This window comes from Crotalus tigris, unplaced genomic scaffold, assembly GCF_016545835.1.
Source record: "Crotalus tigris isolate CLP2741 ecotype Arizona unplaced genomic scaffold, ASM1654583v1 scf7180000018058.1502924, whole genome shotgun sequence".
Lineage (NCBI taxonomy): Eukaryota > Metazoa > Chordata > Lepidosauria > Squamata > Viperidae > Crotalus > Crotalus tigris.
The window spans coordinates 97,408-108,516 of NW_024096801.1; positions in this window are offsets into that span (position 1 = coordinate 97,408).

The window sequence follows — 11,109 nt, forward strand, 5'->3', positions numbered from 1 at the left end:
TTTTGCAGCAGGTGAAATCACAAAATTGAATGTGATATGCAAAGCTGTGATGGCTGATGTTTGCTACGCAGTGTCCTACAAAGGTGCAGAAGCAGACTTATCTACTTTCATTCTGCTCAAGTGGAAATCTTGTGATTGATCCATCTAAGGAAAGAAAGGCGGTATCTGCTAATATTTCATTGGTGAAAGATTCCAAAAGCCAAGGAAGAGGTAGGCCAAGCTAGTACAGATAATCCATGGTTGAGATGAGGTAAGAAAGAAGAGATGGTCCTGCCACGCTTCTCAAGTATCAGGCCTTTCAGAATATGAACTTGCTGCAGCGTCCCTTGGAATCTTAAAACTGCCCAAGCGTGTAACACGGCTGCAGGACTATTTTGGAACTAGGGACATCTCATGGGAATTATTACAAAAATTTCTGTCACCACCTTGGGTTTTGCCAGTTTCTCCTCCACGTTTGGACCCACAATTCTCCCAAGCATGTGGGTCTGGTTGCTTCGGTGCTTATAAATACACAACTCAAAACAAGAAGCTGTCAAACAAAGTTCACAAAAAGATACAACATAAGGAAGAGGGCTGTAAAAATCATGGAATTGGAAAGATGGAAGAAAAGTCTAGTTGTATCTCTCTTTAGTGTACAGAGATCTGGGAGACGTCTAGAAAGCATCTTCTTGATCACGAGAGAACAATAATTAAGTCAGATAGAAGGAACTAGGTATAATTAGCTTTACTAAAAGTTAACTAGAAGGATGATTTGATATACTCTTATGTGTTTAAAAAGAAGCAAGCCAAGACCATTCTCATGAGAAAATAGTATTCAGAATGATAGATTTAAAGTACTGGAAGGCAGCTTCCAATCCCACAAAAAAAAAACCCACTTTTTTTAACGAGAAGAATAATTACTCAGGAAAACCTGACTTCTATTTATTGGATGCAATTCAAATGGAGTCCGAACTGGCTTCTGAGGGAATTGGACTTGATGGTCTAAATCAGAGGTCTTCAAACATGGCCCTTTTATGACTTGTGGACTTCAACTCCCAGAATTCCTCAGCCAGCATGCCTGGCTGAGGAATTCTGGGAGTTGAAGTCCACAAGTCATAAAAGGGCCAAGTTTGAAGACCCCTGGTCTAAATGGTTACTTCTATGATTTTATGGTTCTTATGATCAAAATATTGCAATTCTACAATAAGACCTTCTGGTGACTGAAGCTCTGTAAGGTTTTTGTAACTTTACTATTGTAAGCCACCCAGAGGTACCTTGTGGTAAGATGGACAGCCAATAACTTTTACAAATAAATAAACAAACTTTAGGTGATCCTTCCCTGCTTTGATGGCCTTCAGATATGTGGACTTCAACACCCAGAATTCTCAGCTATGACCATGTAGCTTTGAGAATTCTAGGAGTTAAAGACTGTGTAATGTTGCTATAGGTGATGCTTGAAGTTAGCACATGCTCAATCGCATGTCAAAAGACAGTTTAAGGGTAGGTATCCAAAGGGAACAGAAATTATTTTAATTTCTTATGTTGCCAGCCTTAACTTGGGGGAACTTGAATACTGAGTAAAGTAGAATCCTTCATTAGCAAAAGTGACTTTCTATTGTCCAGGCCCAAAAAAAAAAAAAGAAAGCTACAAATTAATCCATTTTTAAATGTAAAGAATTTATCACATGACCTGTTATTTCTCTAAGATATGAGAGGTCATTCTCAAGGTATCAGACTTAACTATGAGTGTTATCAGTTAGTTCCACTTGATGATCCTTGAATTTGGGGACATCATACTTATAGCAGTAATATATAGTATATAATAGTACATTACTATTACTATATTACATAATAGGTATTATATTAAATTATATTACATTACATTATATTTTGCTTAACACTACAAACATCCCATAATTTCGTGTGTGCATATTATATGTGTACTACTTTTAAGGTTTTAGACAGTTCACATTACATTAAATTAATTTTGGTATAATTTCTCCAAATTTCACATTTTTTACATGAAACAACTGAGAAAATCCTAGGTTTTACTTTTTTATTTTCTCAAGTTTCCATGTTAGATGCTCTTCTTTAAATTTAAACAATATTCTAGACCAATCCTCTAAATCTTACTATCAGATCATTGGTTATTTAATGCGTTAATTTTTTTAAAAAAAAATGACTTCCCTGGAGAGGGAAAGTTTTTCATTTGCCAAAATACCTTGACTGGCTATGCCATTTTGTATCTTGGCAGTCATTTTTCCCCTTTACCTCCAATTTGCCAATATTTGCTTTTAGCAGCATAATGGTTTATTCTCATCCTAGAAACCTGTTGCTTTGGTGACTCATCATAGAATCTTGCCTCTGTGCCAGTTCTTGGATCAAGTAACATAAATGTCATAAAATGGCTGTTTTCGTAAAATGGCTGCCAACTTGGTTCATAGTTCATCCTGAAAAAAATGAATATGTGCCAAATCAGGAGTTCTTAACCCCATGTCCAAAGATTTTTATGGAAAAAGAAAAGTGGTTTGAGAATGTGAAAAAGGTATACAGAGCAAACACATATGCTAACATGCAAAGTTAGATATACAGTGGAGGCACAGGAAGAAAACAATCAACAGCTTAATCGTACAGCGTTCTTGTTTTATTAAATTAAAGGTCCTTACTACCTTATGGAATTTTGATTCCTCCTGAATCCAATGTCACTGTGGGTCTGATGGGTTGAAAAAGAATATACGGCAAAGACTTCTCTGCACAAAAATAACCAAGGGCTAACACTTTGTGCATATGTGCAAATCCAAGATTGTAAACAGATTGCTTTTTTACAAATAATATGTCATTAAGGCTTAGTTAAAACATTGTTCCAAACTGTGGAAAGGTATGTTAGATTTTGTCTTAGTTTGATGTATAATACAACTGCATATGAAGGGGAGGTTAAGAAAATCAAAATTCACAGTTGCAACCTTATAATCGAAGCCCTACTCCTTTGTGTATACTCATTATGTCAACAAACAAAAAAGATAGATTTAATTTGCATTTCAAACAAAGTTTTGACTTTTTTCATCCCCCAATAGACTTCTCTGGTATGATGTGCTGATTATAAGTTGAGGTTATATGTAAAAATCAAACTTGTTCAATGTCTTATGGTAAAAAGACCCTGACTTAGTGTGAAGGGTGAAGTTTGTCCAATCTGAAAGCATCTTAATCTGAATCCAGATCAAGAGTTTTACAACTGAATCTCACAAGTATTACTTCCTTCACCATGACCTCTTTACAGTATGTCACAAATGGTGATCTCATGATCTTGGGATGCTACAGTTGTCATAAATACACACTTGTTGCTGTGCCCAATTTTTTTTATTAAAAGTTTTAAAGATTTTATACAATATATATCCCAAATCCCTCCTACCCCTCCCCCCCTCCCCCACTTCCCAGAGCTGATTACAGGGTTACAAATAAACAATCATAATCTAACTAACATTACCCAACTATACTAACAATCAAATCCATAACATACTTTAACTCCTTTTCAAGATAAATATTAACAAATTAAAAACGAAAATAATAATATAATTAAACCATGATACTAAAACTAATATAAATTCAACCATATTAAACTATTAATAATAATCTAAAATTTACTCATAAGCTAGATAATACTTTTTAGTCTCATATTTATTCTGAATATAATCTATCCATCTTCTCCAAACCGAAATATATCTTTCTTGTGAATAGTCCTTCAAATAAGCAGAGATTTTTGCCATTTCTGCTAAATTAGACACCTTGAGTATCCATTCTTCCATAGTAGGCTGTGCCCAAATTTTGATCACATGACTGAAGGATGCTGCAATGATCGTAAGTGCAAAGATTATTCATAAGTCACTTCTTTCAGTGCTATCATAAGTTTGAATAGTTATTAAATGAATAGTCATTAGTCAAGTACAATCTGCATATGGTTTTCAATCCACCTTGTCCCAAGTTATCCTTGTTCAATGAGTTTTAAAATAACAATTTAGTTGAGTTAAGCATATATTCTTTTGAAAATACACCCTATGAACCTTATATAAGCCAAGTCTACCATACCTGGGCTACAAAAATCTTAACAACAATTATGTGCAACTGTGAATTGGATTTTTTTTTCCAGGCTGTCTTCTAGTAATTCACTGAGTTTTTAGGCTGTCTTTTTTGGGTGATCAGAAATTGGTGGAAGACATAATTCACATTATGAAGAAAATCATTACAATCTCCCTTTTCTGTTCTAATGCATTTAGTAAAAACTTAACAGTTTGTTCTTACAACTTAAAATTATGGAACTATTACCATCTTATTCCAAGGGAAAAGTAGCCCTTATTTTGAACTTGTTTTGCCCAACTATAATTGTATTCTTTTGGCCAGAACTCAAAACCAACATAACATAGATAAACCATATCTGGTTCTCTTTTTTTTTTCTAAAAATCAGATTAGAACATGTTATTTAGGTTTTTGAAACTTTTGAAGGAGAGATATTAAATAGAAAAGAAATAATAAAGCAAAGTATGAAGCTTGTATTCCACAGACATTGTTATACATTCAGCAGCTTCAGCCAGCCTAATCAACAGAATGAGCTGTAGGGAATCACAACAGAATAACATCTAGAGCAGGGTGTCAACTTGCCACATCACGTGATATAGCATGATGTATCATGACTTTTTTCCCCTTGCCGGAGCTGGGATGGACGCATCTTCCATGTGAGGCACCCTGATCTAGAGGATTCCAGATTTTCTACTTTCGTATTAAGGAATTTTCCTCAGTTTTCTTGTACGTTTCAGTGTATAATTCATGTATTAGTTGTAGCAAGCCAGTAAAATTCAGACATCCAGGAGTTTCAGTGACATTTAGGAGATGAGATAGGGTCCTAATTGCCCTTGTTAGTGAGAAGGATGGATAAATGAATGAGGAGTGGTCCGCTTCCCCAATCATATCTATTGCATTCATGGAAATAATGTTAACTATGTGCAGAGAGAGCATGCAAGCAAGCTCTGGTTGCTAATGCATTTCCTGGCAAGCCTAGCTGTGCCAAATAATTAATCTTATTCCTGAGGTTAAAGTTTGTATTCAACAAGATTTGTATGGCAGTAAGATTTGCTGGATAATAAGGGTTCAAAGATTTTTGCGAATCACCAATCTTCAAATCTTAGAGAATGAGTTTGAGAATCTCCCTGGGAATTTTGGCTTTTGAGCTAGAATTGTTGCCTAACGATAGGTATGTTCAACCAAGATTTTCTATTTATGAACTGAGTTCATGCTGGTTAGGAAAGCACAATACTTTTGATTGCAAAATATTCCATACCAAATATAAAACTGATATTATATAAATCAAGATGATAGCCAGATTCCCACAATATATTAAAAGAATGATTGAGCTCTTACTTTGAATCATGAAAAGCACAAACACCATTTTATTTAGTTAAGCATATTACACAAACCCAGCTGTTCTGTGCTGAAAGTCCTAGGTTTATATTCACATGACACTGTTAAAACAGCCTTAAACAGCAGACCAGTATTATCTCTATAGTGGCTGAGTGTCTTACATAATATTAAGCCATAAATTATGACCTGTAAACAATTAAAGCTTAGACTGATACATTGTCAAAACCAAATACATCTAATTACGGCTTACAGCTCTGTGTAAATCCAGTCACTTAATTGGTAAACTACAGTTACAGGCTTAGCATTATTGGTAAACTGATTTAAAATAAGCCATTGCTAAAATATTGTTTTGCACAATGTATCAACCAAGATTAAATTGTCTATTGCTTTTTATCAAACTCCAAAAACTAGTTTTCTAAGGGCCTGGAGAATTTTGGTCATTAATTTTGAGAAGTCTTCAGTACTTCTTAAAATGAATATTTCTAGAGTCCTACATTGGAACCAATCAGGAATTCAGCTAGGATGACTAAATACAAAATAATGTATTTCTTCATCCCATTAAATTGTGCAAAAGAGGGATTAAGATCAGTCAGGACTACAGCTGTGAATATAAGATAGATACCCCACTCCTTGTTATGTATTTTGTATCTGAAAAAATGGGAGGATTTTGATCTGTTGCACCTGCATCTTAGTTTGTCTGCAGAAGAGAGAGTTTCACTATGTGTGATTTTTTTTCATACAAGTTTAATTTGGCAACCTTCCCTAATGTTATTCACCTGGTCAACTGTGAATGGTATTGAAAATGTTAAGCAAGGTTGAACCTGGTTAGTATTAGGGTGGGAAACAAGGGAAGTCTAGATTTGGTTAAAAAGTATCCCTGAAGAAGCCAAGACAATCACTTGTTAAAAAAAAAAAAAACACATCCCATGGATATACAGGTGTCCTCAACTTAGGACTATTTGTTTTAACAATAATTCAGAAGTATGATGGAACTGAAAAAAGTGATTATGACCTGTCTTCAAAACTACATCATACCACCCCTGTGGTCACATCATTTGCTTAATGACCACTTCTTTGGGCACTTTATTTTTTTTATTGATTCTTATGCATTTTGACCACCCCATTTTCAACTACAATAAGGTACAAGTCATTTAAATATGATCTCTTGGAATGCAGTCAGATGTAACCTTCAAAAGTAAATCATGTAACAATTATCAGAAGTAGAATGGCTCAGAAAAATAAAAAATCCCACTAATTTTGCAGATTAACAAAATCAAACATTTCTTTTTCAGCATTTATATTTTCTGATTATTTCATGAAGTGGGAAAATTTTGAAAAAAAACTCTATGTGTTTATGAGATACGTATCAATTTTTACTGTGTCATCTTCTTGGATCAAAATAAGCAGCACATTAGGTAACATCTAAGAGAAATCCAGACAGGTTTCCAACTGTGCACTTAACATTACACAGGGTATAAGGTGGTTGTATCAAATACTGCCTGTGACATCAATGGACTTTGCTTTAGAAGCCCAAAAAAACTGAATGTCAGCTGATAAGTTTCACCGTTCCCTTAAACTATGTGACATTAAGGAAGTCATTAGTTTTCCCAATAGAAAAAAATGTTTCATAGCAGCTCGTGCAGGTGTCATTAGAGACCATCAAGATTTATCTCAGTAACTAAAAGACAGTGTTGAGTTTTGCTTTTTTTTTCTTTTTCAAAAGCCACCTTAGACTGAAATATCTATGAACATTTTATTATCAATTCATTATTAATGCAACAGAGATCATGGGATAGTCATAATCAAGAGACATAACTGTTGCCCATAGATAAAGATCAGTTTGCATGTGCTGTTTAAAATGTGAACAGAATCAGTGTGATAGGGGTAGAGATTGTATGGGACATCACTAGGGCAATTCAAAACTGTTGAAAGGATTTAGAAATTAAAAAATATCCTGCCAGTGGCAAAAAACTTCCAACATCATTGCTAAGAAAGTTGCCTGAATGTGTCCATAAAATTAACATGTGTGAACCTCTGTTCAAAGAAGATTTTATCTCTCTGCTTTGTATACTTCTTCCTCTTGTAAGATGGAATGTATGGGAAAAAAGACTGTATTACCTCTATTTGCTTTAGGTTTCTCAATCAGCTATAGGTCATTCTAGAAGACATATTTTGCAATGGTATTTGAACCAAAAATGCTAACTTAATGGGAACATGACAACAGAGACACTGTGCAAAATATAACAACTTGTCTATAGTAAAGGCTCAATCTCCTTGAGATTCTACAAATAGATGCTACTCAAACCAGAATCTAATTGTCATAATAGTGTTGAAGGAAACAGCTTTACATTTTTGGATCAGGAAAGTGGGAACTTAAGGAAGGAACCTGGAACAAATTTCTGTCTCAGTTGGATGTGCAGATACCTATTAGTATTTCATATTCCTGTTGTATCTGTCTGTCTGTTTATCTATCTTTTGCTGAGATATGCACAGACTAGTGTTCCTCAGCCCTGGCAACTTTAAGTCATGTGGACTTCAAATCCCAGAATTCCCCAGCCAGTGATGCTTTAAAAAACCATCCTATTAAATCATCTTTTAAAATTATTATTCCTTACCTTAAAGTTGCTAAGGCTGAGAAACACTAATGTGGACTGTATAGAATCATGGATATCAGAATTCTAATACTTTTTATTTTAATTTGCACCAGACTTTGAGAATTATAATGCTGTATGACCATGTATAATAAGGGTAAAACATTTTTTTTAAAGGCTGTTTCTATATACTATCTTCTTGATACTTCACCCTATTATTTCTTTATTCTATCCTCAAGAGGAACACATTCCTGGCCCTCCCCTCCCCCTTAGCAGCCACTCGATGCCTCTCTGGGGATGTTACAAGATCCACCCTGCTGCATTAGCCGAAGTGTTGCCCTTTCACGGATACAGGCATAAGGCCAGTAGCCTTCCCACTGTGCAGGGAGCATGGCTGCGAACAGGGCAGCATATTTACAAACACCTTTTTTCTGCTTTGCAGCTCCAGCAGCTGCTACAATGCCAGGATGACAAGGGTGACAAGATCCCTTTCCAAAGCCTTGACATCTTTCTCAGAGCATTTTCCATTCCCTCTCCCCTTCTTTGGTGAATGGATATCAACAGGCTGTCCTGTATCATTCCCCCCGGGGGAAATGTAAATATCAGGAAGTGCTACAAATGGATCCTTTCCTGATCAAGGCAAAGTCTCTTTACAGAGCCAAGGGTCGTGACTTTGTTTTTTGCTTCCTAACCAGCACAAACATGCCCTAGCAAATCCTTTTTATGACCTTTCATTGTGACACTGCTTTTATCTCATCCTTAACCCAAAGCAAAGGTAGCTTGATGTTATCTAGCTGTTGCAATTTTAAAAGCAGTTCCCTAATATTGTTTTTGCTGGAGATACAATCTGATTGGTTTGTTGATTATGTGGTATCAAGTCCTTTTCAATTCATACTGACCACAAAGATATATTTTCTCCATAACAATCTATTTCTAACTTAGGCTTTCAAGACTTCCAGTTGTGTACTCAACATGGTGCAGTTGAAATTGGAGGCTGAAATTTGCCCAATTCTTATTGTACATTTTTTGTGTGCTGCAGGCACTCTGTGGAGATTCTCAGCCATAGTTGTCTCAAAAATGATTTTTTTCAAAGAGCAGCTGAACTGTTTTTTGGGGCGGTTTTGTTTTCATTTTTTCCCTTTTCTGTTGTTGTTTTTTGTAGGCATTCTGTTTTCCTCTAGTCCCTAATCATTGCCTGACAACCACACTAGAAGGATCAAATGAGGATATCATCTCACAGGAAGGCTAAAACTGCTTCTATTAACATTGACTATTGTAGCAGAATCTTGCAAGTTGAATTGTGCTTATCTGTCCTCTTATAGTTCATTGAATCAGGGAGGTGCCTGTCAGAACAACTTCCAAGTGTTATCTCATTTCAGCCTCCTTTGCCAAAGTAATGCTTCTTGCACAGTTTCATCAAGATCATCTTTCTTACCCTCTACATCAGGGATCCCCAACCCCCTGGCCCGTGGACCAGCACTGGTCTGCAGCACACCAGAAACTGGTCCGCGTAACCAAGTGAAGCCCCATCCACAGCATGCAGGCAGCACACAAAACAGCCTCCAGTCCATGGAAAAACCTTTCTCCCCAGAAGCAGTCCCTGGTGCCCAAAAGGTTGTGGGCTGCTACTCTACATAAAACTTCATCAACTTCTTGTGGAACAGTCTGAGAAAACCTGAACTAAAGGATTAGCTGAGAATCAAATAGATAGGGAGATACAATAAAAGTCTTCTTTAACAAAAAGAACCTTAAAAGTAGAATACAGCAGGGTCTTTCAGTAGAGCAGGGGTGTCATACTGCTGGCCCATGGGCCGGATATATCATAGCAAAACCACACCCACTCCATTGCTGGCAATGGCAAAAAAGTCTCAATATATCATGACATACCATGTGACTTTGCGAGTTTGACACCTCTGCAGTAGAGTATGTCTCCAGTTGTTTGTATTACCTTCCAGGTAATAGGAAGGAAATGTTGATGCAACAAATGCTGTTACTTTGATTTCTAGCTTTGTAGGACATCTTGATAAACTTAATCCTTCTTTTATGCTAAATGTGTGTTAGTAAAATGGGATTACCAATTCACATAGAACTCCAAGATATAGGTTGCTTAAATTATTAAAAATATTTCAGGGGATAATTTCTAACTTTAAAAAAAATCTAGGAGTAACTTTTTTTAGTGTTCATGGGGAAAAGAGCAATCAATTTTGTTTGTAAATTACTTTATCCACATTTCTCACTAAGAAATGATAAGCTGTATGTACAGTTAGGTGGCAGACCTCAACTGACACTGACTGACCTCAATAGGTGAAGCAGATCCAGACATTGTAGGGACTTGAACAGGCATCATTAGGAGATCTCAAGGTTGTGTACTTGATAGGGAGACTGAAATAAATATCTTGGAAAAACATGTCTGATAAATCACTTCTGTATTATTGTTAAGAAAATTACATGGAGGTGTCTGTAATATTACTAGGAATGTTAGGGGACTTTACATTAATAAATCTTGCACTCAGAAACAGTTCTTCCTATTTGGATGTGGTATAAGCTGCTCTAAAGCTTGGGGGTAATGCTGGAGATTGATGTGGAAGTGCCTGAGAATGCTTTGAAGAACAAGCAGTAGGTCAAAAATAACTGTCATGAGAGGCAATAATCTACTCTATATGGAGACAGTGGAAAAAGGTAGAAAACATTCTAACCCCAACAGAAAACACATTGTCTCCTGGATTTTAGCTCGTTGATGTCAAGCATTTGGTTCTTGCCAGATAAGGGTACTGAATCCTCAAACCAACCTTGAATACTGAGAAACATGCCTAGATTGCATTTCATTGTGTAATCTATTTAATTCATCTTTTGGGGAATTCATAGCAAAGCAACAATAAATGTGTATTGAAAGAATGTTATTTGAAGGACAGTCTCCCCCATTATATCCACCTGGCCCACCAGGATGGCAAGGCCAGGTATGTTGCAGGTCCCATCTATTAGATATGTATACCTGGTAGAGCCCGAATAAAAGGCCTACTTGCTAGTGACTCCTCAATGGATCATCAGTACTCCAGAGGTATGATTTGCCCCCACCTTATTGCTTTTCCAAAAGGCCCCCAATACGTGGTTTTGCCTGTAGGTCTGGGGG